The sequence below is a fragment of the Mesoplodon bidens genome, assembly GCF_964165515.1.
Source record: "Mesoplodon bidens genome assembly, chromosome: 4".
Classification (NCBI taxonomy): domain Eukaryota; kingdom Metazoa; phylum Chordata; class Mammalia; order Artiodactyla; family Ziphiidae; genus Mesoplodon; species Mesoplodon bidens.
The window spans coordinates 63,652,367-63,680,293 of NC_138160.1; the positions used below are offsets into that span (position 1 = coordinate 63,652,367).

Sequence of the window (27,927 nt, forward strand, 5' to 3'; positions counted from 1 at the left end):
ACAACAGTGAGAGACCCGCGTACCGCAAAAAAAAAAAAAAAAGAAATTATTTCCGACCTCATGTTAATAAAGATATTTTTAAATATCAAAAAAATAAACAAACAGGTCATAACTCCCAAAAGTCCTTTATAAATTGGAAGTTATACTTAAACCCACATTCACCCCTCCATTTGCCCAACATTTACTGAGCACATAACACGTGTCAGGCACTGTGCTGGGCAGCCTATAACATACCTGAAGTAAAGTTCTCTTCAGAGAACGTTACAGAACCAGCTCTACAGTCTAAGCATCATTTATCCTCCATCCATTCAGCTGATATTCACTCAGCACCTACCATGCATCAGACATTGTATTGGGCACAGAGGGTATAATAAAAGACTCAGACCAGCCCTCAGGAGGTTTACAGTCTACCAAGGGAAGCCACTTTTCATAGAAAGGGAATGCCCCTGCTGGGAAGAATGCTCAGGACTCTCCTTCAGACAGGCACAGTGTCTACAGCCAGACTTCTGACCAGAAAAAAGACAACCTATCAACATGCAAGTAACAGAAATAGAAAAAGAACTGCACTCAGTTTAAGTCTTTAATGCATTTAATTACCTTGATTTGCTTTTGCTAAATCTTGTAAACCATTGACTACTTATACTTTATCATTTTCTATCCAAAGAATGTACATTTCATCCAGTTTACCCTCAGTAAAAGGAGAAGGCTATAATATCCTCTCTTACTAAGTGCTTCTCCTCTCCTATTAACTGCTTCTCCTCTCCTATTAACTGCTTTCAAGCTGCTGGTGGAAATGAATTCTATACTCTAATACTGGAATTTAAAAACAGTTAAACTCTCTGCAAGGAAAAGCTACCTTTCCTTAGCTGAAGATTCTTCATGAAATTTGATAATGGTTTCTATCTAATATATAAATATCAAATCCTGTTTAATTCCTGAATAAAGTTTACAGTACTGGAAAGTAAACTCTCTCATTCACTTGCTCAGTATGGAAAAGTATGAGGACGGCAAGGTATTTGCCATGTTTCTTACAGAAAAGGGGTGCAGATGTCACAGATAAAGTACTTACAATGGAAGAATTTTGACAAGGAAAGTGACTGGTGTTTGTTGGCACCAATTACACAGGAACACAGAGAAGTTAGGAAACCTCACTACCATCACTTTGTGACACAGCCAGGACTCAAACTCAGACCAAGATGATTCTGAATCTAGTACTCTTCACCCCACCACTTAAAACACACTTAAGTGTCACCCAGGGCATAAATGTGAAACAGAATACCGATGATTTTCATTGTATTATCTTCTCACGTTTCATACACACACCAGTTACAACTAAACATCAAGCCAGCAATTATTCCCTTAGGAATGTATCTCTGTATTTCTGGTACTATAGTAAGAAGGGAGTGCTACTTGTTATAGGTGATTAAAAGTCATTTTCTCCTGGATGACAGTTCCTAAACCGATCTCCTGGGCATGGCAAAATGTGACCCGGGGAACAAGGTATCTGCATCAAATGTCAGAGCCAACAATCATCAAGGAAGCAGAATATTTAGCTGAAAAACAGTGTGTGGGTTCATATCCTGGTGGATGGCGGTGAGTGCCTCCCTTCGTACATTTCGTAAGAAGGCTGAGGGGAAAGACTATAGCCAAGACGTCTAAATGGAGCCTCCTCAGGCTGTACCACGTAAAAGTTCAGGTAACAAATCAGCTACGTGCCTTTTCTTTTTCTTTCCAATTTTAAGTATTTTTAAAAATTCCTCTAAACTTGTTAATTGGTAAACTGAAACAAAAAACTTAAAAGAAGAAAAAAACCACTTTTATAATCTGCAGTCTATTGGAAAAACTTGTACTTCACTTAATAAATTAGAAATTATCCGATTCTTTCAAGGATCGTCTAGAGTAGCACTGTCCAATAGAATTTTGTGAGCCATGTACATTATTTTAAAATTTTAGGAGCAACATTAAAAAAGCAAAAAGAAATTAATTGAAATAATGTATTTAACTCAAAATATCTAAAATATCATTTCCACATAGAATCAATATAAAAAGTATTAAAATATTGACAATTTTTTCTCATAGTAACACTTCAAAATCTGGTGTGTATTTTGCACTTACAGCACATCTCAACTCAGGCACTAAATTTTCATCAGAAATACCTGATCTGATTTAAACTTTAAAAAATTTATAGTTGAAAAGTAGATGCCCAAGTTGTCCCCCACACACACGTAAAAGTTTTCCAATAACTGAACTATTAGTTCTAAATTTTAAATGAACTAAAATTAAATAAAATTAAAAATTCAGTGCCTCTGTCATACTAGCCATATTTCAAATACTCAATGGCCATATGTGGCCACCATATTGGACAATGCAGGTCTAGAGCTTTCACTTTGCAAATCTGGTCAATTCTGGTAAGAATTCTTCCAGACAGGGAAAGATCTGTTTACTCATGAAGAAAATCCAGGAAGACTAACTCCCAATGCTCTGCCCTTCTGAATGAATGAGACTCACATGGCAGGATATGGTCACTCTTCGTTTATTCAGGACAAAGATGACCTTCCCTGGTCTAAACTATCATAACATGATAGAAAAGGCAGCACAGTAAGCCGAGGTTCAAACTGGAGAGATTTTAAAACCACGGATATTCTTTTGAGTGAAATTCTCTGTCTCCCTTCTAAAAGTATTCTGGCAAATTTACTGGCATATTTCTTGAGATTCACCAGGTACTAGTTCCATATGCCCCACTCTACACACAGTACATCATTTAATCTCACAGCAATCCTGTGAGATAGAGTGAGAGCCAGAGAGGGTGTTAATAATTTGTTCAAGGTCATACACCTAACTATAAGGTGCAGAGCTAGGATTCAAGCCCAGAAAGTCAGATTTAAAGAAAAAAAAAAAAAGCCTGCCACAGAAGCCCTCTGATTCTAACCACACACCCTAAGTTCCTACTTTTCAAAGGCTCCTCACAATTCTCACAGATTAGGCGGGGCAGAACAGAGCAGGAATCGCCTTGTACTTTACCAGGGAGACACAGGAGCTACCCAGCAGAGCAGTCCCTCCACCTCGTGTCCAATGCCTTTTCTAAGATGCCTGGGGTCAGGAGCCAGGCAGGGGGTACCTGTCGTCTACTATGTACCACGCATGCTGCCATCATGCCTTGTTCACTCTTTCAAACCACTCTGGAAGGAAGTAGTATCCACACATAAAGAGATGAGAGTTCCGTCAGGTAAGGAAGGCTGCCTTCGGTCACACAGCCAGCTTGCACCACAGCTGGAATTCCAACCCAGGTCTGCGTCCGGCCGAGGTGGAGCCTCAGCCTAGGGCCTCCTTATGATAAGACTCTCCCCAAATCACAGTGACTCTCTTTGCTCAAGAGAAACCTTCTACCAAGCTGATATAACATGAGCGACCATATACAGCAGAAGGTAGGATCAGATTTCTTCGTAATTTAGATGCTGTTAATCAGAGTGGCTGTTCCTTTTTTTTTTTTTTTTTTTTTTTTTTTGCGGTACGCGGGCCTCTCACTGCTGTGGCCTCTCCCGTTGCGGAGCACAGGCTCCGGACGCGCAGGCTCAGCGGCCATGGCTCACGGGCCCAGCCGCTCCGTGGCATGTGGGATCTTCCCGGACCGGGGTACGAACCCGTGTCCCCTGCATCGGCAGGCGGACTCTCAACCACTGCGCCACCAGGGAAGCCCAGAGTGACTGTTCTTATGTCTTCTGATTTGGTAAAGTTTTATTGTATTTACATGGGATGAATTCACAATTCAAAAAACAAAAACCAAAAAAGATACAGAGCAGGTTGGTTTTATCTGGTTAAATCTTCAGAAACAGGGATTTCAAGGGCAAACACGACTTAGCTGCTGAAGGCACTGGCAGATGGAATTGGCTTTTCCCCAGAGCTGGATTAAACAGGCCAGCCTGGAACTGATCCAGGGTGACAACTCACAAAGGGGGACTAAATCATCATTGGAATACATTGGAAACATGGAGCCACTTAACTCAGGGGTGCACTTGACTCATTACATAACAGGCAAAATGGCAATCAGACCTGTTTTCACTCAAGCAGACAATGCCTCTGAGTGGAAAGAAACACCCCTCACCAGCACAAGACTGTCTCTGTTGAGAATATTCCCCTCATAGAACTGTATGAGCAAAAGCAGGCCTCACCACCAACCCCAATTATCACCAGGCTAGCAGGTCTCTGGAATTCTGGATCTGAACAGCGCATGGCAGACTGTTATTATTAGCCAAATTTTAAGCAGGTTTGTGAACACCTGGTTCAGAAAATCACAAGTAATAAATCCCTTATTTTCAACATTCAGGGAAAGGTATGTATTTTTTATTAATAGTCTTTATTAATAGACAATCAGTTTCTCCCACCCCCACTATATAACCATGAGCAGATATTTAAAGATTATCAGTTTGATAAAGTGCCAACAGGATACCCACCTGTCTTGGGTCAGCCTCGGCTTTCCCATGAGCAGGAACTTTGCTCAAATAATTTCATAATTTGGGAACATATGTATATGTATAACTGATTCACTTTGTTATAAAGCAGAAACTAACACACCATTGTTAAGCAATTATACTCCAATAAAGATGTAAAATAATAATTTCATAACTCATACGTGCTTACAGTTCCCATTTAAAAAAACAAAAAACAAGCCAAGCTTCCTCACCTAACCCAACCAGCAGTTGTTAGGACAATTTAAAAACATTTGAGAAATCAATAGTTCAATTCACGACATAAGAGCAATTTTTCCTTCCCCAGAATCTGTAAACAAAAAGATCACTTTTCCACAAATGGGACGGTATCTGTGAAAATACTCAAATCCCCTGCACGTGGCAGACCCTCCTGGACAGGGTGTCGGTCAGTCCCAAGTACATACCATGCACTGGTTCCCTTGGCCTGAGCCCCACCCTCAAGTTCATGACAAGAGCAAGGCCCCTACAGGACTAGGTTGAACAGGCCTCTCCCTTTTGAGAAACAGAGCTGGATCAAAGTCTTTGGGGACAGTTATTTAACTTTCCACTTTGCTTTCCTTGAATGCATACTGTAGGAGGTTACTCAGCCCCTATTCCTGTTACTAATATTCTCCTAAAGTGACCTTTATAAATTAAAATCTATAGAGTTAATCATAAATCACCTATTAGTCAACTGTTTTCAACTTTTATTTAGGCAATTCCTCTACCCATGCTGTCATCAAAAACTAAAATTGGGTAATTCGAATTGGCCATCTCTACTTCCCCTTTCAGAGGGAAATGATAACAAAGGGTGAATGATCCACAGACAAGCTCAAAAGGAAAGACAACTTAAAGCCAGCTGTGCCCATTATAAAGAGGTCTTAAACTTGTTTGTAAATGGTGACAGAACAAACCATGTCAGAACTGAAGGTATGGAATTTACAGCATTAAACTTAATATCATTAGTGAAACTTTACAGGGTCCTTTACAACATTTGTGTACGTTCATCAAAGTGGTATTTCTAGCCAAAAACAAAAACAAAAAAACTAGTGTTTATCATTCAGGGCCCCAAAGTTTGGAACACTGCACCTCTTTCAAGAAGTAAGTTGCCACCCACCTCGAAAGGGTTTCCAAAGGACCACTGATAGTAAGGGTATCTGATTTCATTTACTCACCTATTATATCTGCAGGGATGCTGGGAAGCCTCAATGAACAACTTCAGAAAAACGCCACCTGGAGAAACAAATTGAACAAAACATTACTTTTTTTTTTTTTTTAAACACACAAGGAAGGCTTACCATACAATTTTATGTCTCATTAAAATATGTGGTATTTCAAATATTGGCCCCAGGTTGCATATAAGTTCAGCTTGCATTACAATGTAGCCACCCCTTCCTGGGAACACTGATGCACTAACCCAAAGTCCAAACCACTGATGAACCAGAAAAAAATAAGAGAGCAGGGAAAGGAGGTGCAGCCCATGAACATGTACCTTACGACATCCTTTCCTTTCCCCTCACAAGGGGATCAGCTTGAAAACACAACCTGTGACCTTGAGGGCACTTTATGAACAAACAAAAAAAGCTCAAATAATCCAAAAATGAATTATGGAATGAAATATAAAATTGTGAATGAGGAATCCATCCTGGCAGCACTTTATATCCTTTATCAGTTATTCTGTTAACTTTTTTTAAAGCTAAATTCACAAGGATGTCAAAAATTGGAGAAATGGGGAAATGGTCATTAAAACCCTCACACAGTAAACAGAGGAATCGAGAAGAAGAATTTCTTTAATGATTAGTTAGTTTATTCCAAAATCAAGTATTCCTTTTGGTGTTCTCAAAGTCTTTAGATAACCTTTTAAAATTATAAGCCTATTTAATATGGTCACAAAATAGACCAAAATGTCTTTCAGCACTGCTTTTAAATATTAAACATAAATGGAACAAATTTCTTATATAAAATATCACAGTTGCCATTTCTTGGGAATTTATTGTGCACCCAGGACTGTGTGGCATCAGATCATAACCTTTCCAGACACGGAGTATGTCCATTAACATATGAGGAAGCAGATTTTGAAAGAAGCAGAGAAATTTCCCCAGTATCACACAGATCCAGGGTTTCCAAATTATGCTCTTTTCACTCTGCTATGTGGCCCCTTGAAAGCACTCCTTTCACTCTATGTAGTCTATTCATCACCTCCCCAAATAGAAATCTGACATTCCTTAAAGTAAAAGTCTGGAAAGGAAACTGACTAGCAGATAAAATTAACTTGTGCTTTCTGCATGTTTAAAAATGTTGAGCCTAAACATGCCATTTAGGATTGTAACATAATACAGTACATGACTAAAAACTTACATCCAGATAACTAGGTTAACAAGTGAAGCATCAGTATAAATTCAGACTGGACCTAAGGATGGAAAGCCAATACTGGACTCAAAGGCTCCTCTATCTAAAGAAATCATTTTAGTTCAAACTCGAGGATACTTGACAATGCTCATTGGGTTTCAGTTAAGAAAAAATACGTACATAAAAGAATTCTGAACTCCTAAGGTCCTTTGTTATATAATAGCTTGGGGGAGTTATGATTTTTTTAAAAGGTTCTTTATAAGTTAATTACTAGTTAAATTCCAAGAATTTCCCACAGTTTAATTTTACCCTTTCAGGAAACATCATGGGAAGTCATGATCAGTATTTTTATCTGGAAACAGCTTCTGTGAAATAAGCCACTAGGATTATTATGAATGGGCCTGTTATAAATGAAGTTCTTGATCAATGTTTCATTACCTCTAAAAGCTAAATGGGTCACAAAAATACTTGAATTAGCACACCTCCAAATCAAAGATAACATTTTTGTTTTGTTTTGTTTTTGTTTTTGTTTTTTCGGTACACGGGCCTCTCACCGCTGTGGCCCCTCCCGCCGCGGAGCACAGGCTCCAGACGCGCAGGCCCAGCGGCCATGGCCCACAGGCCCAGCCCCTCCGCGGCACGTGGGATCCTCCTGGACCGGGGCACGAACCCATGTCCCCCGCATCGGCAGGCGGACCCTCAACCACTACGCCACCAGGGAAGCCCAAAGATAACATTTTAAAAATCTCTTTTGTTACATACAAGGCAAGCAAAAGTTCTGGACAATTAAGGCAGATATCGAGACCCTAACAACAGAGAAGGCAGGGTTGAATCCTGATTCCCACCTAAAATTCTCCAAACTCACAATGCCAAAAAAAAAGCACCTCCTAGAATACATAAATTTGGTCTAAGGTCCAAAGAAGTATGTTATCTGGGAGTAAGTTTTCAGTATCATGATAAAGCTTTTCTGACAGCCAAGTCCCATCTTGTGAAACCACCAAAGTGATCAGAAAGGTGAACCATGCCAATTCTGTTATTGGATATGGTTGGTAAATAGGGTGTTATAGTTTTTTATTTTTTAATGCTATTTCAAAAAAATACAGTAGACTAAAAATATGTCAAATCTCACAGTCCTCAAAAGCTCATAAAAAATAATGTATTAGGCATTAACTGTCAGGCACTGTTCTATGTACTTCATGGAAATTAAGTCTTTTATTTCTCACAAAAACCCTGAAGTAGGTACTAAATATACCCATTTATTTTATTTTATTTTATTTTATTATTATTATTTTTTTTTGCGGTACGCGGGCCTCTCACTGTTGTGGCCTCTCCCGTTGCAGAGCACAGGCTCCAGACGCGCAGGCTCAGCGGCCATGGCTCACGGGCCCAGCTGCTCCACGGCATGTGGGACCTTCCCGGACCGGGCACGAACCCGTGTTCCCTGCATCGGCAGGCGGACTCTCAACTGCTGTGCCACCAGGGAAGCCCTATTATTTGTTAATTAATTTTTATTGGAGTACAGTTGCTTTACAGTGTTGTTAAAGATTTTTTTTTTGATGTGGACCATTTTTAAAGTCTTTATTGAATTTGTTACAATACTGTTTCTGTTTTGGTTTTTTGGCTGAGAGGCATGTAGGATCTTAAATCTTAGCTCCCAGACCAGGTATCGAACCCACACCCCCTGCATTGGAAGTGCAGCACTCACAAAGGCATTATCATGCTGCCATATCACCATTTTTCCATTTCTCTACGTGCAAATATGTTTTTCATTTACAGGTTGTTAAACACATAGGAGCTTATAAAAATTAGAAATATCTGTGTTTCTTATTTATCATTCTTTTGTCTTCATTTTTGTAGATTTTTTAAAATTAATTTTTATTGGAGTACAGTCCATTTACAATGTTGTGTTAGTTTTTGCTGTACAGCAAAGTGAATCAGTTATACATATACATATATCCACTTTTTTTTAGATTCTTTTCCCATATAGGTCATTACAGAGTATTGACTTCCCTGTGCTATACAGTAGATTCTTTTCTTTTTTTTTTAAGATTTTTTTGATGTGGACCATTTTTGAAGTTTTTATTGAATTTGTTACAATATTGCTTCTGTTTTATGGTTTTTTTTTTTTTTTTTTTGGCAGAGAGGCATGTGGGATCTTAGCTCCCCGACCAGGGATCGAACCCGCACCGCCTACATTGGAAGGTGAAGTCTTAAACCACTGGAAGTCCCCAGTAGATTCCTATTAGTTGTCTATTTTATATATAATAGTGTGTATATGTCAATCCCAAACTCCCAGTTTATCCCTCCCTCCCTTCCCCCCTTGGTAAAACAAACCATAAGTTTGTTTTCTACATCTTTGACTCTATTTCTATTTTGTAAATATGTTCATTTGTAGATTAGAAGTCTGCTGAGCCCAATAAATACAGGTACTATTTCTTCTAGCAAGGATTCTTAAAAAAATTCAAACCACCACATTTGTGCATATTAAGGAGTTAAAAACTTTTTGCTTCCCATTCATCCCCATTTGGTTCCCTGCCCTTTGGTTCCACTTCCGGAGATCAGGAGGAGAAACAATAGCTGCCTTTAGTGCCGGAGCACAGCCCCCATGTGACAGGCCCCAGTTCTTATTTATTGAATTGAATTGCCAAAAACAGGAAGCTGAGTTTAAGACCCCTTTCTCAGTTATAAATTTCTATAACTTGACATGCACTGATTTGAACTGTTTCTTGTTACTCTGTAAAACTAGAACCAAGAAGTGTAAGTTATCTTGAAGTTAGGAGGCTAGATTTCAGCTTAACTGAAGAAAGAATGTCATCATAAACAGCTGTCCCACAGAGGTGTAGGCTGCCTCTGGGTGGGTGAAGAGGCAGCTGCTTGTGATCACAGATGCCCGTAGAAGGGGAAAGTCTTAATAACCGTCCTGTAACAGAAAGAGGCATTTCATGAACCCTGCGGTAGTTCACAAAGCCCATACTTGGTAAGGATGGGGGGGTCCCGTGTCAGAGCACTGTGTAAGTTACACGACACTTTGAAATTCACTTTCTCATTTGATCAACACTAGGAGTGGAAGGTAGATGGAGTGGGGGTGGGAACAGACATCATTTATTATTCCCATTTTACAGACTAGGAATTTGAACAACTTGAACTGAATCACACAGTAAACGCTATAATCTGGGCTCCAACACAGGACTTCTGACTCTCAAGTCCAGGGTATTTCCAACTAGGCAATATTGCAACAACCAAGACCATACTTATTCATCAAGGACAGGGGCAATGATGGGTCCCAAAGATGTGAAGCACGGAAGTGAATACCAAAGGAGATGAGCTGAAAGCAAAATACGGTAAGAGCCCTACTACTCTCACAAACCACCCCTTCTACCTCACTAAGAAGTACTCTATATTTTTGGTAGAGACACTTCTCTCGCTTACATGTGTCCACTAAAGGAATAATTGTCCAGAGCCTACTTTACTGTGCTATGTTGATACAATAAATGCTTGAGGCAGTCGGTTCACATTTTAAGGGGACTTAGTGGCAGCATAATACACACAAAGAGCAGTGTCCCGGGACTTCCCTGGTGGCGCAGTGGTTAAGAATCCTCCTGCCAATGCTGGGGACGTGGGTTCGATCCCTGGTCTGGGAAGATCCCACATGCCATGGAGCAACTAAGCCCATGTGCCACAACTACTGAAGCCTGCACCCCTAGAGCCTGTGCTCTGCAAGAAGAGAGAAGCCACCACAATGAGAAGCCCGTGCACTGCAATGAAGGGTAGCCCCCGCTCGCCACAACTAGAGAAAGCCTGCACGTAGCAACGAAGACCCAATGTAGCCAAAAAAATAAAGAAAGAAAGAAAAAAAAAAAAGAGCAGTGTCCCATGTCTGCATGTAAAGTATAAATTGTCATTCAAAGCCTAGGCTGCGAGTTAAAAAAAAAAAAAGAAAGTCAATGGAATGCACTGACTATTCTAACAACAGGTCCGGGATAACCTTGGGTCTGACAACAGGAGTTTAACAGAAATGGGTCAGCCAGTGAAGGACCGCTGAACCTTACAAGATTTTCCAGGAAAGACGTAAGAGCGTCAAATTTCACGAACCTGTCTACCAAGTAGAGAGGGTGGCAGACTGCCAAAGGCTGGACTGTGATAACTCATGTGAAATCCTGGGAACTTGAACCTCTACAATGCATGCCCCGCCACTCAGCCACACAGGGAATGACTGAAGTTCAAGTTTCCAAAGACCTCACAGACTACAAGCTGAATGTTCATCACAGAAACTTCCTTTTACTCGTAAGGAAGGAGAAATGACTCAATTCAAAACTCCCCACATCAGCATGAATCTGTTAAAGGGTAAGTTTTTAAGTATCTGCGTACCACAGAATAGCCTACTTGGATTTTATCTCCTGCATTTGGACAGTGCAAGGCACAGGGCAGATGTTTCATGAATGTTTACCGTGTAAACGAATGGATGATCACATTAGGAAAACTTGCCACAGATAGAAAAGGCACGATATGGGAAAGAGGTTAATAGGAATGAGAAAATCATCAAGCCAAGATGACAGCAGGAATTCCAGAATGAGGAGAAAACACCAGAGGTGAAGGGTGACTCAGCAGGCGTGGAAAGAGTACGGGGTGGTGGTTATGCTGTCCTCGCAGGGGAGTCCTCAAGTCGGTGCATAATGTCTTCTGTCCTGGAGTATCCTTAGAATACAGGTGGTGGAGGAGGCTAACGGAGCGAGTGTGCACAATTAAAGAGCTCTTTAGGGACTTCCTGTTGGCGCAGTGGTTAAGAATCCGCCTGCCGATGCAGGGGACATGGGTTAGAGCCCTGGTCTGGGGAAGATCCCACATGCCACGGAGCAACTAAGCCCATGCGCCACAACTACTGAGACTGGGCTCTAGACCCCGTGAGCCACAACTACTGAGCCTACTTGCCACAACTACTGAGCCCGTGCACCACAACTACTGAGCCTGCACGCCTAGAGCCTGTGCTCTGCAACAAGAGAAGCCACCGCAGTGAGAAGCCCACGCACTGCCATGAAGAGTAGGCCCTGCTCACCGCAACTAGAGAGAAAGCCCAAGTGCTGCTACGAAGACCCAATGCAGCCAAAAAAATTTTTTTAATAAATAAGCAAACAAACAAATAAATAAATAAAAAATTAAAAGCTCTAAGTAATTCTGAGAAAGATTCCTCCGGATGACAACTACTCTTAATATTCTTGCTTGCTTGTTTTTTAAACTTGAGTATAGATATGTGATCATTTTGCAAGAGAGAAACAGTTGTGAATATCATCAGGCACTGGCAATGAGTAAAGCTCATCCAATCCTCCAAAAACCACTTGTTCAAGAACAGGTCATTTGAGATTTGACAGATCCAGGTGTCACAGGAGGGCAGGTGAGCGCAGCACAGCCGGGGCACATGCCAGGCAAACAGGCGGCCCCATGAGGAACTTGGACTGCAAGTGCTGACAAGCCCTTTCTGTTTGACATTTCTTAGCAGTCTGCATTCCAAATCTGGGAATAAACTTTAAGCAATAACAGACCAGTGTTTCTGAAAAACAGATGCCAAGATGAAAACTCGAAATAAAGAACGTCTACTCATTAAAAAGATTTCCAAACCAATTACCAAAGGGTAATTCAGACTCACACAGGCCAAGGCATATATACAGCAACTAGAGACCCTGCTCCCGGGCTGGCTGTCGATGATAAACCCCTTGAAGTCCAGGAATCAGCCTGTCTGACCTATGGAATGCTTCCTGAAGACCCTCACATGGCATTGCCTTCACAGAGGTGAAGCTCATTGAGGGGCAGGGCTGTTACACCATCGGGACAGGCCAACTCACCATTGTGGAAATGCCTTTCCTTTAAAGGATTTGCAATTTCCTGAAAACACAGGCAAGAAATCAGAGAAAGGGAGAGTCTGCCTCTAAGCAAGGTAGCTCTAGTGGTAAAATGGAGAGCTTGCTTTAGGAAGCCCAGCCTCCCCAGCTTAAATATTTACCCTTTTCGTTATCTTACATATACATAAAAGCATTTATCTGTCCATTATTTTATCTTCTCCCAGTCAAAAAATATCTGCCAGGCACTGGGGAGACCAAAACGAACAAGGCATTCCTTGCTACTTTCCAGGAAAGTACTCCCTCTCGTGCAATTCTCTGCCCGGATGCCCCCGCGCTGCACCCCCAAGACCTCTACTGCGGGAAGGGCTGGCAGCCTTTGCTTCTACCACAACGTATGTGGGTCACTGCTGGTATGTGTACCTTAAGCTTCAGTCTTCATAATCAAAGGCTTTGAGCTTTGCTAAACCTTTGACATTAGTGAGCAGGTAACAGGATTTTGGTGGCACAGAGACAATGAAGAGGACCTTCATTTACACCAGAGAGAGCCCAGAAGGCCAGTGTCACTGGGGCACGCGTGAGGATACCCTCTGAATGAAGGCTGGAGGAATAAAATCACTTCAAACGCTCCTCACTTTCAGGAAAAAAAAAAAATCTCAAGAAATGTGTAAAAATCTGCATCACCATAAAACCAAGGGTACATGAATCTTTAATAAAATATTCTTAGCTGGCACTAAATCTCACACAGTAATGTACAGTATAATTTATCAATAAAAATAAATTCTAATACTCCTCGGTGGTGGAGTCTGGTAATGAGGCCTGTACTACAACCACCACCCCACAAGGAAGAGGGGAGCACAGCTGCTGCACTCTAAGGAGGGAGAGAAGGAGGTGGGTACTGAAATTTCCTGACATCTCCTCGGACAGCTCTGCTTAACTAAGCAGAGGAATGTGCACACCACAAAGGAATACAATGACTTAGTATTAAAGAACAAAAACTATTATACATGGGGCTTCCTTGGTGGCACAGTGGTTAAGAATCCGCCTGCCAATGCAGGGGGCATGGGTTCGATCCCTGGTCCGGGAAGATCCCACGTGCTGCGGAGCAACTAAGCCCGTGCGCCACAACTACTGAGCCTGTGCTCTAAAGCCCATGAGCCACAACTACTGAGCCTGCGTGCCACAACTGCTGAAGCCTGTGCACCTAGAGCCTATGCTCCGCAACAAGAGAAGCCACTGCAATGAGAAGCCTGTGCACCGCAATGAAGAGTAGCCTCTGTTCGCTGCAACTAGAGAAAGCCCATGGGCAGCAACGAAGACCCGACACAGCCAAAAGTAAATAAATTAATTAAAAAGAAAAAGCTATTATACATGACAGAAATCTTATTGCAGAATCACTGTATTTATAAAGCCTTCCATATAAAACTTAAAGTGGGAGGTGGAGGAAACCTGCCCTGATAAATTAGAGAAAATGAAGGCAAACACACTAAAACCAAAATAATGCCAAAGCTGCATGTGGAAGATGCCAGAGCTTTTCTGCGGAGTCCCCGCTGCTCATTCGTCCCATTCCCAATGAGCGCCCAGACCAGGGGTGACCTCAGAGCCCACACCCCTCATTTAGGAGAGCCACAGCCTGTCCTTCCTGCCCACCCCGCCACCAAGACAGCCTCACCCTGGGTCAGAAGCAAAGGCCAAGCCCCGTCCTCTCTCCCTCAAGCTTTCAGGCATCACAACCAGGTCCCTTCCCGGTGGCACCACACAGTGGAGTTCTTTCTCAAAACACATAAATGACTGATCTTCCAGCCAAGATGGCAGAGACTTCTGCAACAGCTCTCAGAACAGAAACCTTGCCAAAGTGGTCTTTAAAATCAGAGACGGACACAGGATAAGGGGGATGTGGGGAAGGAATGCGCTCAGGGGGGCACCTGGGAAGGGGAGAAAAGGGGAAAACCCAAGATTCTTTCTCCCGTATTTTTCTTCCCCAAGGACAGCATTCAAGGTCAGATTAATGAATGCATCCTCTTAGAACACACCTAACCTTAGCTCACCTGTCCTGGGTTTGTTGACCACTCCCCATGACAAGTCATGGGGCTATGCGTCCCTCTTTCATGGCCCGCTTTGACCCCAAATCTGATGCTGTGTCCTCCAAATCTGCCCGTTTGCCTCTATATCTTCCCTAATTCCATACGTGGAACTCTGTTCAAGACCCAACTCAAGTGTCATCTTCTACGAAGCCTTCTCTAAACCTGCTCTTGCCTTTGACTTCTTCCCATCCCTCTCTTCTCTGAGCCCATGCAGACTTCTGAGCATGGCTCTGTCACTCCCAGTACACTGCGTAATAATTATTTCCTTGGTTGACTCCCAGGTCCAAGTACATCCATCCATCTGCTAGCTAACATTTACGAACTGTGGCTTCGGCAACATTACAAAATGGCCATGACTAAGTCCTTGACTAGGAACAGAGGCGTTCTCCAGTTCACAGATATTCATATGGCTTATCCTCTCACTTAATTCAAGTCCCTGCACGAATGTCACCTCCTTCCCTCACCGCCCGAGCTGAAGAGCACAGCATACATCCTCTCAGTCTCCAGCACTGTCTGCCATCCTCACCCAGCTTTATTTCTCCAAGCTCTCACCACTGCCTGACAGCCATCCATACAGATGGATGAATGGGCAGTTACAGACATAACTAGATATATAGGTACAGATACAGATTTTTTTCTAAGTCAACTGTTTGTCCACTAGAGTGTAAGCTCCATTAAGGCAAGGCCTTGAATGTGCTTGAGTCTGTGCTGTATGGACCCCTAATATCTGGACTAGCACCTGAGACAGACTGAGTTCTTAGTATCAGTTGATGAATACATGTATGGGTAGATGATAACATCTTGGTCAAGAAACCCAAGGGGAAAAGGAGATCAGGTGAGGGTAGCCTCTATTTGCTCATTGAGGCTTTTTCTTTTTTAACAGATCTTTATTGGAGTATAATTGCTTCACAATACCTTGTTAGTTTCTGTTGCACAACAAAGCAAATCAGCCATTTGCATACACATGTCCCCATATCCCCTCCCTCTTGAGCCTCCCTCCCACCCTCCCTATCCCACCCCTCTAGGTCATCGCAAAGTACCGAGCCAATCTCCCTGTACTATGCTGCTGCTTCCCACCAGCCAACTATTTTACATTCGGTCGTGTATATATGTCGATACTAATCTCACTTCGCCCCAGCTTCGCCCTCCCACCCCATGTCATCAAGTCCATTCTCTTTGTCTACCTCTTTATCCCTGCCCTGCAACTAGGTTCATCAGTACCATTTTTTTTATTCCATATATATGTTAGCATACGGTATTTGTTTTTCTCTTTCTGACTTACTTGACTCTGTATCAGACTCTAGGTCCATCTACCTCACTACAAATAACTCAATTTCGTTTCTTTTTATGGCTGACTAATATTCCATTGTATATATGTGCCACATCTTCTTTACCCATTCATCAGTCGATGGACGCTTAGGTTGGTTCCATGTCCTGGCTATTGTAAATAGTGCTGCAATGAACACTGTGGTGCATGTCTCTTTTGAATTATGGTTTTCTCAGGGTATATGCCCAGTAGTGGGACTGCTGGGTTGTATGGTAGTTCTATTTTTAATTTTTTAAGTAACCACCATACTGTTTTCCATACTGGTTGTATCAATTTACATTCCCACCAACAGTGTAAGAGGGTTCCCTTTTACCACACCCTTTCCAGCATTTACTGTTTCTAGATTTTTTTTTTTTTTTTTTTTTTTTTTTTTTTTTTTCTTTTTGTGGTATGCGGGCCTCTCACTGTTGTGGCCTCTCCCGTTGCGGAGCACAGGCTCCGGACGCGCAGGCCCAGCGGCCACGGCTCACGGGCCCAGCCGCTCCGCGGCATATGGGATCCTCCCAGACCGGGGCACGAACCCGTATCCCCTGCATCGGCAGGCGGACTCTCAACCACTGCGCCACCAGGGAGGCCCCTGTTTCTAGATTTTTTGATAATGGCCATTCTGACTGGCATGAGGTGATACCTCATTATAGTTTTGACTTGCATTTCTCTAATAATTAGTGATGTTGAGCATCTTTTCATGTACCTCTTGGCCATCTGTATGTCTTCCTTGGTGAAATGTCTGTTTAGGTCTTCTGCCATTTTTTAACTGGACTGTTATTTTTTTTTATATATTGAGTTCCATGAGCTGTTTGTATATTTTGGAGATTAATCCTTTGTCTGTTGTTTCATTTGCAAATATTTTCTCCCATTCTGAGGGTTGTCTTTTCATCTTGTTCATGGTTTCCTTTGTTGCGCAAAAGCTTTTACATTTAATTAAGTCCCATTTGTTTTTTTTTGTTTTTATTTCTGTTACTCTAGGGGGTGGGTCAAAAAAGATCTTGCTGGGGCTTCCCTGGTGGCGCAGTGGTTGAGAGTCTGCCTGCCGATGCAGGGGACACGGGTTCGTGCCCCGGTCCAGGAAGATCCCATATGCCGTGGAGCGGCTGGGCCCGTGAGCCGTGGCTGCTGAGCCTGCACGCCCAGAGCCTGTGCTCCGCAACGGGAGAGGCCACAACAGTGAGAGGCCTGCGTACCGCAAAAAAAAAAAAAAAGATCTTGCTGTGGTTTATGTCAAAGAGTGTTTTTCCTATATTTTCCGCTAAGAATTTTATAGTGTCTGGTCTTACATTTACATCTTTAATCCACTGGAGTTTATTTTTGAGTATGGTCTTAGGTAGTGTTCTAATTTAATTCTGCTATATGTAGCTATCCAGTTTTCCCAGCACCACTTATTGAAGAGGCTGTCATTTCTCCACTGTATGTTCTTGCCTCCTTTGTCGTAAATTAGGTGCCCAGATGTGCATGGGTTTTTCTCTGGGCATTCTATCCTATACCATTGATCTATAATTTTGTTTTTGTGCCAGTACCATACTGTCTTCATTACTATAGCTTTGTGGTATACTTTGAAGTTGGGGAGCCTGATTCCTCCAACTCTGTTTTTCTTTCTCAAGATTGCTTTGGGCTGGGAGCTTCAAGATGGCGGAAGAGTAAGATGCAGAGATCACCTTCCTCTCCACAAATACATCAGAAATACATCTACATGTGGAACAGCCCCTACAGAACACCTACTGAATGCTGGCAGAAGACCTCAGACCTCCCAAAAGGCAAGAAACTCCCCACATAGCTGGGTAGGGCAAAAGAAAAAAGAAAAAACAGAGACAAAAGAATAGGGACGGGACCTGCACCACTGGGAGGGAGCTGTGAAGGAGGAAAGGTTTCCACACACTAGGAAGCCCCTTCGTGGGTGGAGACTGCGGGTGGCGGTTGCGGGGGAGCTTAGGAGCCACGGAGGAGAGCGCAGCAACAGGGGTGCAGAGGGCAAAGTAGAGAGATTCCCGCACAGAGTATCGGTACCAACCAGCACTCACCAGCCCGAGAGGCTTGTCTGCTCACCCGTCAGGACAGGCAAGGGCTGGGAGCTGAGGATCGGGCTTTGGTCAGATCCAAGGGAGAGGACTGGGGTTGGCTGCGTGAACACAGCCTGAAAGGGGCTAGTGCGCCACAGCTAGCCGGGAGGGAGTCCAGGAAAAGGTCTGGAGCTGCCGAAGAGGCAAGAGACTTTTTCTTGCCTCTTTTTTTCCTGGTGCACGAGGAGAGGAGGTTAACAGCACCCCTTAAAGGAGCTCCAGAGACCGGCATGAGCCGCGGCTACCAGCGCGGACCCCAGAGACGGGCATGGGACGCTAAGGCTGCTGCTGCCACCACCAAGAAGCCTGTGTGCAAGGACAGGTCACTATCCATACCTCCCCTCCCGGGAACCTGTGCAACCGGCCATTGCCAGGGTCCCGTGATCCAGGGACAACTTCCCCGGGAAAACACATGGTGCGCCTCAGGCTGGTGCAACATCATGCCAGCCTCTGCCACCGCAGGCTCATCCCGCATCCGCATCCCTTCCTCCCCCCAGCCTGAGTGAGCCAGAGCCCCCGAATCAGCGGCTCCTTTAACCCCGTCCTGTCTGAGCAAAGAACAGACGCCCTCCAGCGACCTACACGCAGAGGCGGGTCCAAATCCAAAGCTGAACCCCGGGAGCTGTGTGAACAAAGAAGAGAAAGGGAAATCTCTCCCAGCAGCCTCAGGAGCAGTGGATTAAATCTCCACAATCAACTTGATGTACCTGCATCTCTGGAATACCTGAATAGACAACGAATCATCCCAAATTGAGGAGGTGGACTTTGGGAGAAAAGATATAAATATATTTTTTCCCTTTTTCTCTTTTTGTTAGTGTGTATGTGTATGATTCTGGCTGCGATTTTGTCTGTATAGCTTTGTTTTTACCATTTGTCTTAGGGTTCTGTCTGTCCGGTTTTTGTTTTTTTTATTAAAAAATTTTTTTATTTTAATAACTTTATTGTATTTTACCTTCTTCTTTCTTTTTTTTTCTCCCTTTTATTCTGAGCCGTGGGGATGAAAGGCTCTTGGTGCTCCAGCCAGGCGTCGGGGATGTGCCCCTGAGGTGGGAGAGCCAAGTTCAGGACACTGGTCCACAAGAGACCTCTCAGCTCCATGTAATATCAAACGGCGAAAACCTCCCAGAGATCTCCATCTCAACGCCAAGACCCAGCTCCAATCAACGACCAGCAAGCTACAGTGCTGGACACCCTATGCCAAACAACTAGAAACACAGGAACACAACCCCATCCATTAGCAGAGAGGCTGCCTAAAATCATAAGGCCACACACACCCCAAAACACACCACCAGACGCAGACCTGCCCACCAGAAAGACAAGATCCAGCCTCATCTACCAGAACCCAGGCACTAGTCCCCTCCACCAGGAAGCCTACACAACCCACTGAACCAACCTTAGCCAGTGGGGACAAACACCAAAAACAACGGGAACTACAAACCTGCAGCCTGCAAAAAGGAGACCCCAAACACACTAAGTTAAGCAAAATGAGAAGACAGAAAAAAACACAGCAGATGAAGGAGCAAGGCGAAAACCCACCAGACCTAACAAATGAAGAGGAAATAGGCAGTCTACCTGAAAAAGAATTCAGAATAATGATAGTAGAGATGACCCAAAATCTTGGACATAGAATAAAGAAAATACAAGAAACGTTTCAAAAGGACCTAGAAGAACTAAAGAGCAAACAAGCAGGGATGAACAACACAATAAATGAAATTAAAAATTCTCTAGAAGGGATCAATAACAATAACTGAGGTAGAAGAACGGGTAAGTGACCTGGCAGATAAAATACTGGGAAAAAGGCTTCCCTGGTGGCACAGTTGTTGAGAATCTGCCTGCCAATGCAGGGGACACGGGTTTGAGCCCTGGGCTGGGAAGATCCCACATGCCGCGGAGCAACTAGGTCTGTTTGCCACAACTACTGAGCCTGCACGTCTGGAGCCTGTGCTCCACAACAAGAGAGGCTGCAAGAGTGAGAGGCCCGCGCACCACGATAAGGAGTGGCCCCTGCTCACCGCAACTAGAGAAAGCCCATGCACAGAAATCAGGACCCAACGCACCCAAGGGTGGATAAATAAATAAATAAATTAATTAATTAATTAATTAAATTTTAAAAAATAGGGGGAATAACTACAGCAGAGCAGAAGAAAGAAAAAACAATAAAAACACTTCAGGACACTCTCAGAGACCTCTGGGACAACATTAAAAACACCAACATTCGAATTATAGGGGTCCCAGAAGAGAAAGAGAAGAAAGGGACTGAGAAAATATTTGAAGAGATTATAGTTGAAAACTTCCCTAACATGGGAAAGGAAATAGTTAATCAAGTCCAGGAAGCAGAGAGTCCCATATAGGATAAATCCAAGGAGAAACACGCCAAGACACATATTAATCAAACTATCAAAAATTAAATACAATGAAAAAATATTAAAAGCAGAAAGGGAAAAACAACAAGTAACACACAAGGGAATCCCCATAAGGTTAACAGCTGATCTTTCAGCAGAAACTCTGCAAGCCAGAAGGGAGTGGCAGGACATATTTAAAGTGATGAAGGAGAAAAACCTACAACGAAGATTATGCTACCCAGCAAGGATCTCATTCAGATTTGATGGAGAAATTAAAACCTTTACAGACAAGCAAAAGCTAAGAGAATTCAGCACCACCAAACCAGTTTTACAAGAAATGCTAAAGGAACTTCTCAAGGCAGGAAACACAAGAGAAGGAAAAGACCTACAATAACAAACACAAAACAATTAAGAAAATGGTAATAGGAACAAACATACCGATAATTACCTTAAATGTAAATGGATTAAATGCTCCAACCAAAAGACAGAGACTGGCTGAATGGATACAAAAACAAGACCTGTATATGCTGTCTACAAGACACCCACTTCAGACCTAGGGACACATACAGACTGAAAGTGAGGGGATGGAAAAAGATATTCCATGCAAATGAAAATCAAAAGAAAGCTGGAGTAGCAATTCTCATATCAGACAAAACAGACTTTAAAATAAAGACTATTACAAGAGAAAAAGAAGGACACTACATAATGAGCAAGGGGTCAATCCAAGAAGATATAACAATTGTAAATATTTATGCACCCAACATAAGAGCACCTCAATACATAAGGCAAATACTAACAGCCATAAAAGGGGAAATCGACAGTAACACATTCATAGTAGGGGACTTTAACACCCCACTTTCACCAATGGACAGATCATCCAAAATGAAAATAAATAAGGAAACACAAGATTTAAATGACACATTAAACAAGATGGACTTAATTGATATTTATAGGACATTCCATCCAAAAACAACAGAATACACATTCTTCTCAAGTGCTCATGGAACATTCTCCAGAATAGATCATATCTTGGGTCACAAATCAAGCCTTGGTAAATTAAAGAAAACTGAAATCGTATCAAGTACCTTTTCTGACCACAATGCTATGAGACTAGATATCAATTACAGGAAAAAATGTGTAAAAAATACAAACACATGGAGGCTAAACAATACACTACTTAATAACCAAGAGATAACTGAAAACATCAAAGAGGAAATCAAAAAATACCTAGAAACAAATGACAATGAAAACACGATGACCCAAAACCTGTGGGATACAGCAAAATCAGTTCTAAGAGGGAAGTTTATAGCAATACAATCCTACCTTAAGAAACAAGAAACATCTCAAATAAAAAACCTAACCTTACACCTAAAGCAATTAGAGAAAGAAGAACAAAAAAACCCCAAAGTTAGCAGAAGGAAAGAAATCATAAAGATCAGAGCAGAAATAAATGAAAAAGAAATGAGGGAAACAATAGCAAAGATCAATAAAACTAAAAACTGGTTCTCTGAGAAGATGAACGAAATTGATAAACCATTAGCCAGACTCAACAAGAAAAAAAGGGAGAAGATCAAATCAATAGAATTAGAAATGAAAAAGGAGAAGTAACAACTGACACTGTAGAAATACAAAGGATCATGAGAGATTACTACAAGCAACTATATGCCAATAAAATGGACAACCTGGAAGAAATGGACAATTTCTTAGAAATGCACAACCTTCTGAGCCTGAACCAGGAAGAAACAGAAAATATGAACAGACCAATCACAAGCACTGAAATTGAAACTGTGATTAAAAATCTTCCAACAAACAAAAGTCTGGGACCAGATGGCTTCACAGGTGAATTCTATCAAACATTTAGAGAAGAGCTAACACCTATCCTTCTCAAACTCTTCCAAAACATAGAGGGAGGATCACTCCCAAACTCACTCTACGAGGCCACCATCACCCTGATACCAAAACCAGACAAAGTTGTCACAAAGAAAGAAAACTACAGGCCAATATCACTGATGAACATAGATGCAAAAATCCTCAACAAAATACAAGCAAACAGAATCCAACAACACATTAAAAGTATCATACACCATGACCAAGTGGAGTTTATCCCAGGAATGCAAGGATTTTTCAACATATGCAAATCAATCAATGTGGTACAGCATAGTAACAAACTGAAGGAGAAAAACCATATGATCATCTCAATAGATGCAGAGAAAGCTTTCGACAAAATTCAACACCCGGGGGCTTCCCTGGTGGCGCAGTGGTTGAGAGTCCGCCTGCCGATGCAGGGGACACGGGTTCGTGCCCTGGTCCGGGAAGATCCCACATGCCATGGAGCGGCTGGGCCCGTGAGCCATAGCCACTGAGCCTGCACGTCTGGAGCCTGTGCTCCACAAAAGGGAAAGGCCACAACAGTGAGAGGCCCGTGTACCGCAAAAAAAAAAAATCAACACCCATTTATGATAAAAACCCTCCAGAAATTAGGCACAGAGGGAACCTTCCTCAACAGAATAAAGGCCACATATGACCAACCCACAGCCAACATCGTGCTCAATGGTGAAAAACTGAAACCATTTCCACTAAGATCAGGAACAAGACAAGGTTGCCCACTCTCACCACTATTATTCAACATAGTTTTGGAAGTTTTAGCCACAGCAATCAGAGAAGAAAAAGAAATAAAAGGAATCCAAATCGGAAAAGAAGTAAAGAAGTCACTGTTTGCAGATGACATGATACTATACATAGAGAATCCTAAAGATGCTACCAGAAAACTACTACAGGTCATCAATGAATTTGGTAAAGTAGCAGGATACAAAATTAATGCACAGAAATCTTTTGCATTCCTATACACTAATGATGAAAAACCTGAAAGTGAAATTAAGAAAACACTCCCATTTACCATTACAACAGAAAGAATAAAATATCTAGGAATAAACCTACCTAAGGAGAGAAAAGACCTGTATGCACAAAATTTTAAGACACTGATGAAAGAAATTAAAGATGATACAAATAGATGGAGAGATATACCATGTTCTTCGACTGGAAGAATCAACATTGTGAAAGTGACTCTACTACCCAAGGCAATCTACAGATTCAATGCAATCCGTATCAAACTACCACTGGCATTTTTCACAGAACTAGAACAAAAAAATTTCACAATTTGTATGGAAACACAAAAGATCCCAAATAGCCAAAGCAATCTTGAGAACGAAAAATGGAGCTGGAGGAATCAGGCTCCCTGACTTCAGACTATATTACAAAGCTACAGTAATCAGGACATTATGGTACTGGCACAAAAACAGAAATATAGATCAATGGAACAGGATAGAAAGCCCAGAGATAAACCCACGCACATATGGTCACCTTATCTTTGATAAAGGAGGAAAGAATATACAATGGAGAAAAGACAGCCTCTTCAATAAGTGGTGCTGGGAAAACTGGACAGGTACATATGAAAGTATGAAATTAGAACACTCCCTAACACCATACACAAAAATAAACTCAAAATGGATTAAAGACTGAAAAGTAAGGCCAGACACTATCAAACTCTTAGAGGAAAACATAGGCAGAACACTCTATGACATAAATCACAGCAAGACCCTTTTTGACCCACCTCCTAGAGAAATGGAAATAAAAACAAAAATCAACAAATGGGACCTAATGAAACTTCAAAGCTTTTGCACAGCAAAGGGAACCATAAACAAGATGAAGACAACCCTCAGAATGGGAGAAAATATTTGCAAATGAAGCAACTGACAAAGCATTAACCTCCAAAATTTACAAGCAGCTCATGCAGCTCAATAGCAAAAAAAAAAAAAAAAAAAAAAACTGAATCCAAAAATGGGCAGAAGACCTACATAGAGATTTCTCCAAAGAAGATATACAGATTGCCAACAAACACATGAAAGAATGCTCAACATCATTAATCATTAGAGAAATGCAAATCAAAACTACAATGAGATATCATCTCACACTGGTCAGAATGGCCATCATGAAAAAATCTAGAAACAATAAATGCTGGAGACGGGGTGGAGAAAAGGGAACCCTCTTGCACTGCTGGTGGGAATGTGAATTGGTACAGCCACTATGGAGAACAGTATGAAGGTTCCTTAAAAAACTAAAAATAGAACTACCATATGACCCAGCAATCCCATTATTGGGCATATACCCTGAGAAAACCATAATTCAGAAAGAGTCATGTACCAAAATGTCCATTGCAGCACTGTTTACAATAGCCAGGACGTGGAAGCAACCTAAATGTCCATCAACAGAAGAATGGATAAAGAAGATGTAGCACATATATACAATGGACTATTAGTCAGCCATAAAAAGAAAGGAAATTGAGTTATCTGTAGTGAGGTGGATCGACCTAGAATCTCTCATACAGAGTGAAGTAAGTCAGAAAGAGAAAAACAAATACCATATGCTAACATATATATATGGAATCTAAGGGAAAAGGTCATGAAGAACCTAGGGGCAAGACGGGACACAGACCTACTAGAGAATGGACCTGAGGATATGGTGAGGGGGAAGAGTAAGCTGTGACAAAGTGAGAGAGTGGCATGGACATATATACACTACCAAACGTAAAATAGATAGCTAGTGGGAAGCAGCCACATAGCACAGGGAGATCAGCTCGGTGCTTTGTGACCACCTAGAGGGGTGGGATAGGGAGAGTGGGAGTGAGGGAGACGCAAGAGTGAAGAGATACGGGGATATATGTATATGTATAACTGATTCACTTTGTTATAAAGCAGAAACTGACACACCATTGTAAAGCAATTATACCCCAATAAAGATGTTAAAAATTAATTAATTAATTAATTAATTTTAAAAAAGATTGCTTTGGCTATTTGGGGTCTTCTTTGTTTCCATACGAATTGTAAGATTTTTTGTTCTAATTCTGTGAAGGATGCCATTTGAAAGGGATTTGATAGGGACTGCACTGAATCTGTAGATTGCTTTGGGTAGTAGAGTCATTTTCACAATACTGATTCTTCCAATCCAAGAACATGGTATATTTTTCCATCTTTTTATGTTACCTTTGATTTCTTTCATCAGTGTTTTATAGTTTTCTGAGTACAAGTCTTTCACCTCCTTAGGCAGGTTTATTCCTAGGCATTTTATTCTTTTTGTTGCAATGGTAAATGGGAGTGTTACCTTAATTTCTCTTTCTGAATTTTCGTTGTTTGTGTATAGGAATGCCAGAGATTTCTGTGCATTAATTTTGTATCCTGCAAATTTACTGATTAGTTCTAGTAGTTTTCTGGTGGTACCTCTAGGATTTTCTATGTATAGTATCATGTCATCGGCAAACAGTGACAGTTTTAATTCTTGTTTGAAGTACAGTTGGCCCTCTGTATTGGCAGGTTTTAATCCAAGGCTGATTGAACCTGCATACACAAAACCCATGGATAGGGACTTCTCTGGTGGTCTAGTAGGTAAGACTCCATGCTCCCAATGCAGGGGGCCTGGGTTCAATCCCTGGTCAGGGAACTAGATCCCACACGCATACCACAACTAAGAGTTCGCATGCCATGAGTAAGAAGTCTGCGTGCCACAACTAAGACCTGGCGCAGCCAATAAATAAATATTAAAAAGAATTAAACCCCACGGATATGAGGGCCAACTGTAAATGGTTGGGCAACCAGGTAGGGGGGATTCCAGTAAGCAAAAGGCAGGAACTGAAGCAAGGAGTTTAGAGCAGACAACAGAATTTGGGAAATTATCAGGAGATGGTTGAAGCCATAGTTAAGGGTGAGATTACCCTGGAGTAAGGGAAGAGCTGGCTGTTGTATAGTAAAAAAAAAAAAAAAAAAAAAAATTAATAGCATCTACCTCATAGGGATGCATACTAAAGGAGTGACTGCATGTGAAATATCTGATCTGTCTCGTCGAGGCTTAGCCAAATTACTCTATAGACAGCAGCTGCTCGAAAAACTATTATTGAATATATGAACACCTATTAAGACTAAGACCAACCATCCTGAGTGCCACCTTACCCGCACAACATGGATTCGAGAATTGTGTATTTACACGAGGCTGTTTTTCTCGCGTAGGATTCTGAGTTAGTCCAGTCTGATCAAAGATTAAGAGATACTCCAGCGTTATCTACAGTGTGGAATAACGCTGCATTATGGGTTATTATCCAGTGCCGGAAAGAAAGCAGTCAGGAACACAATTACTCAGAATGGGGTATAAGAGGCAAAAGCTCATTCCTACAAGGTCAGTGAACATGAGCGTCCACCATGGCGCAAGCACTGTAGTTACAGGTTTGAACGTAAATCCACAAGGAGGAAAACTTCCTGGCACAGACTAAAAGCAGTGACAATGTGGCATTTGAGCTAAATTCAAAAGATGAGTCAAATGTAAAGGTCCAATCTCAGGATAGAAAAAAAAATCACTGGTTGGCTTAGGTGGTTTGCTTTTAAGTTTGTGACAAACTGTAGCTTAACTAAAAATACCCACCCAGAATCAGCAATGGGAAACACACGTCACCGTGAGTGCCCCGTTCAGAAGAGTTAGTCAAGGAGGCGAAGGAAGGCCCAACCTCAACACGCGCAGGGGCCGAAGCAACTGGGTGAGGCGCCTGCTCTAAGTGTGCTGCAGAGGGTCCCTGAGCGCAGGGCCCCAGGGGTGCCGCTGGTGGGGTGCAGGAGGAAGCGAGCAGAGTGCTTCTCCAGCTACAACTTAGGGGGCTCTGCTTTTATCTTTTTCTTCTGCGTTAAAATCTCACTTAAAATCTTGCTTGACAAAAGCACTCGACGGTGAAAACACACACTTTGGAAGCCACTGACCTGGAGCAAATTAATTCCAGGGATAAAAATCAACAGACGTTTTAAAATTCTAATTTTTATACCCATTTTCACAATTGGCTCAAGACTATGATGATTGGTGCAGAGATCAAGAGGCACTTAAGTTTTTATACTTCTGTAATGTTTATAATGAAAACGAATACTTTTCTCATCAAAGGAGTGTTAAGAGATAACTGACGTTAGTTCAGATGACTTGCCTTTCCTTATCTTTCATAGAAGACAGATTACAGCTAAGTCTAATTGCTTCCCTGGGCAAAAATGAAATCCTACTGAGGGCTCATACATGACTGCATGTATGCTAAGAAACAAGAGAAAATGTTCTGTGTGTAATTAGTAGTAAAAATCTATTCATACAGAACCATTCTCTGGGGGAACTGTGTGCCCTGGAATCATATTTTTCCAAACAACTTTCGTAAGATTCCTGTACGCTATTCTTGTACAGAGGAAAACCAAGCGTTTCAAATGTTAATTACAAAATGGTATTTCAATGAAGACATGAGAACAGCTACAGAGAACAATGGACTTTCAGGAGTTAAAATAGAAGCAGATTTCTCTTCTAATGCCAACCCTTCTCCCAATTCCCAGAAACGAGGAGGGTACTGTCACCGCAAGCACTATAGAGCATTATTTCAGTAATCTCTACTCTAACTTAGCCTTGGAAG

The 27,927-nt window shown here is 41.9% G+C and overlaps 1 protein-coding gene across 2 annotated transcripts in view; it reads right to left on the reverse strand.

Moving 5' to 3' along the window:
- Positions 1-27,927, reverse strand: part of LHFPL2 (LHFPL tetraspan subfamily member 2) — a 176,619-nt gene that overhangs the window by 78,062 nt on the left and 70,630 nt on the right. For both annotated transcript variants that reach the window (XM_081230413.1, XM_081230414.1), the window contains exon 3: positions 5,642-5,699. The gene's annotated coding sequence lies outside the window, so the exon portion shown is untranslated. The remainder of the gene's footprint in view (positions 1-5,641; positions 5,700-27,927) is intronic.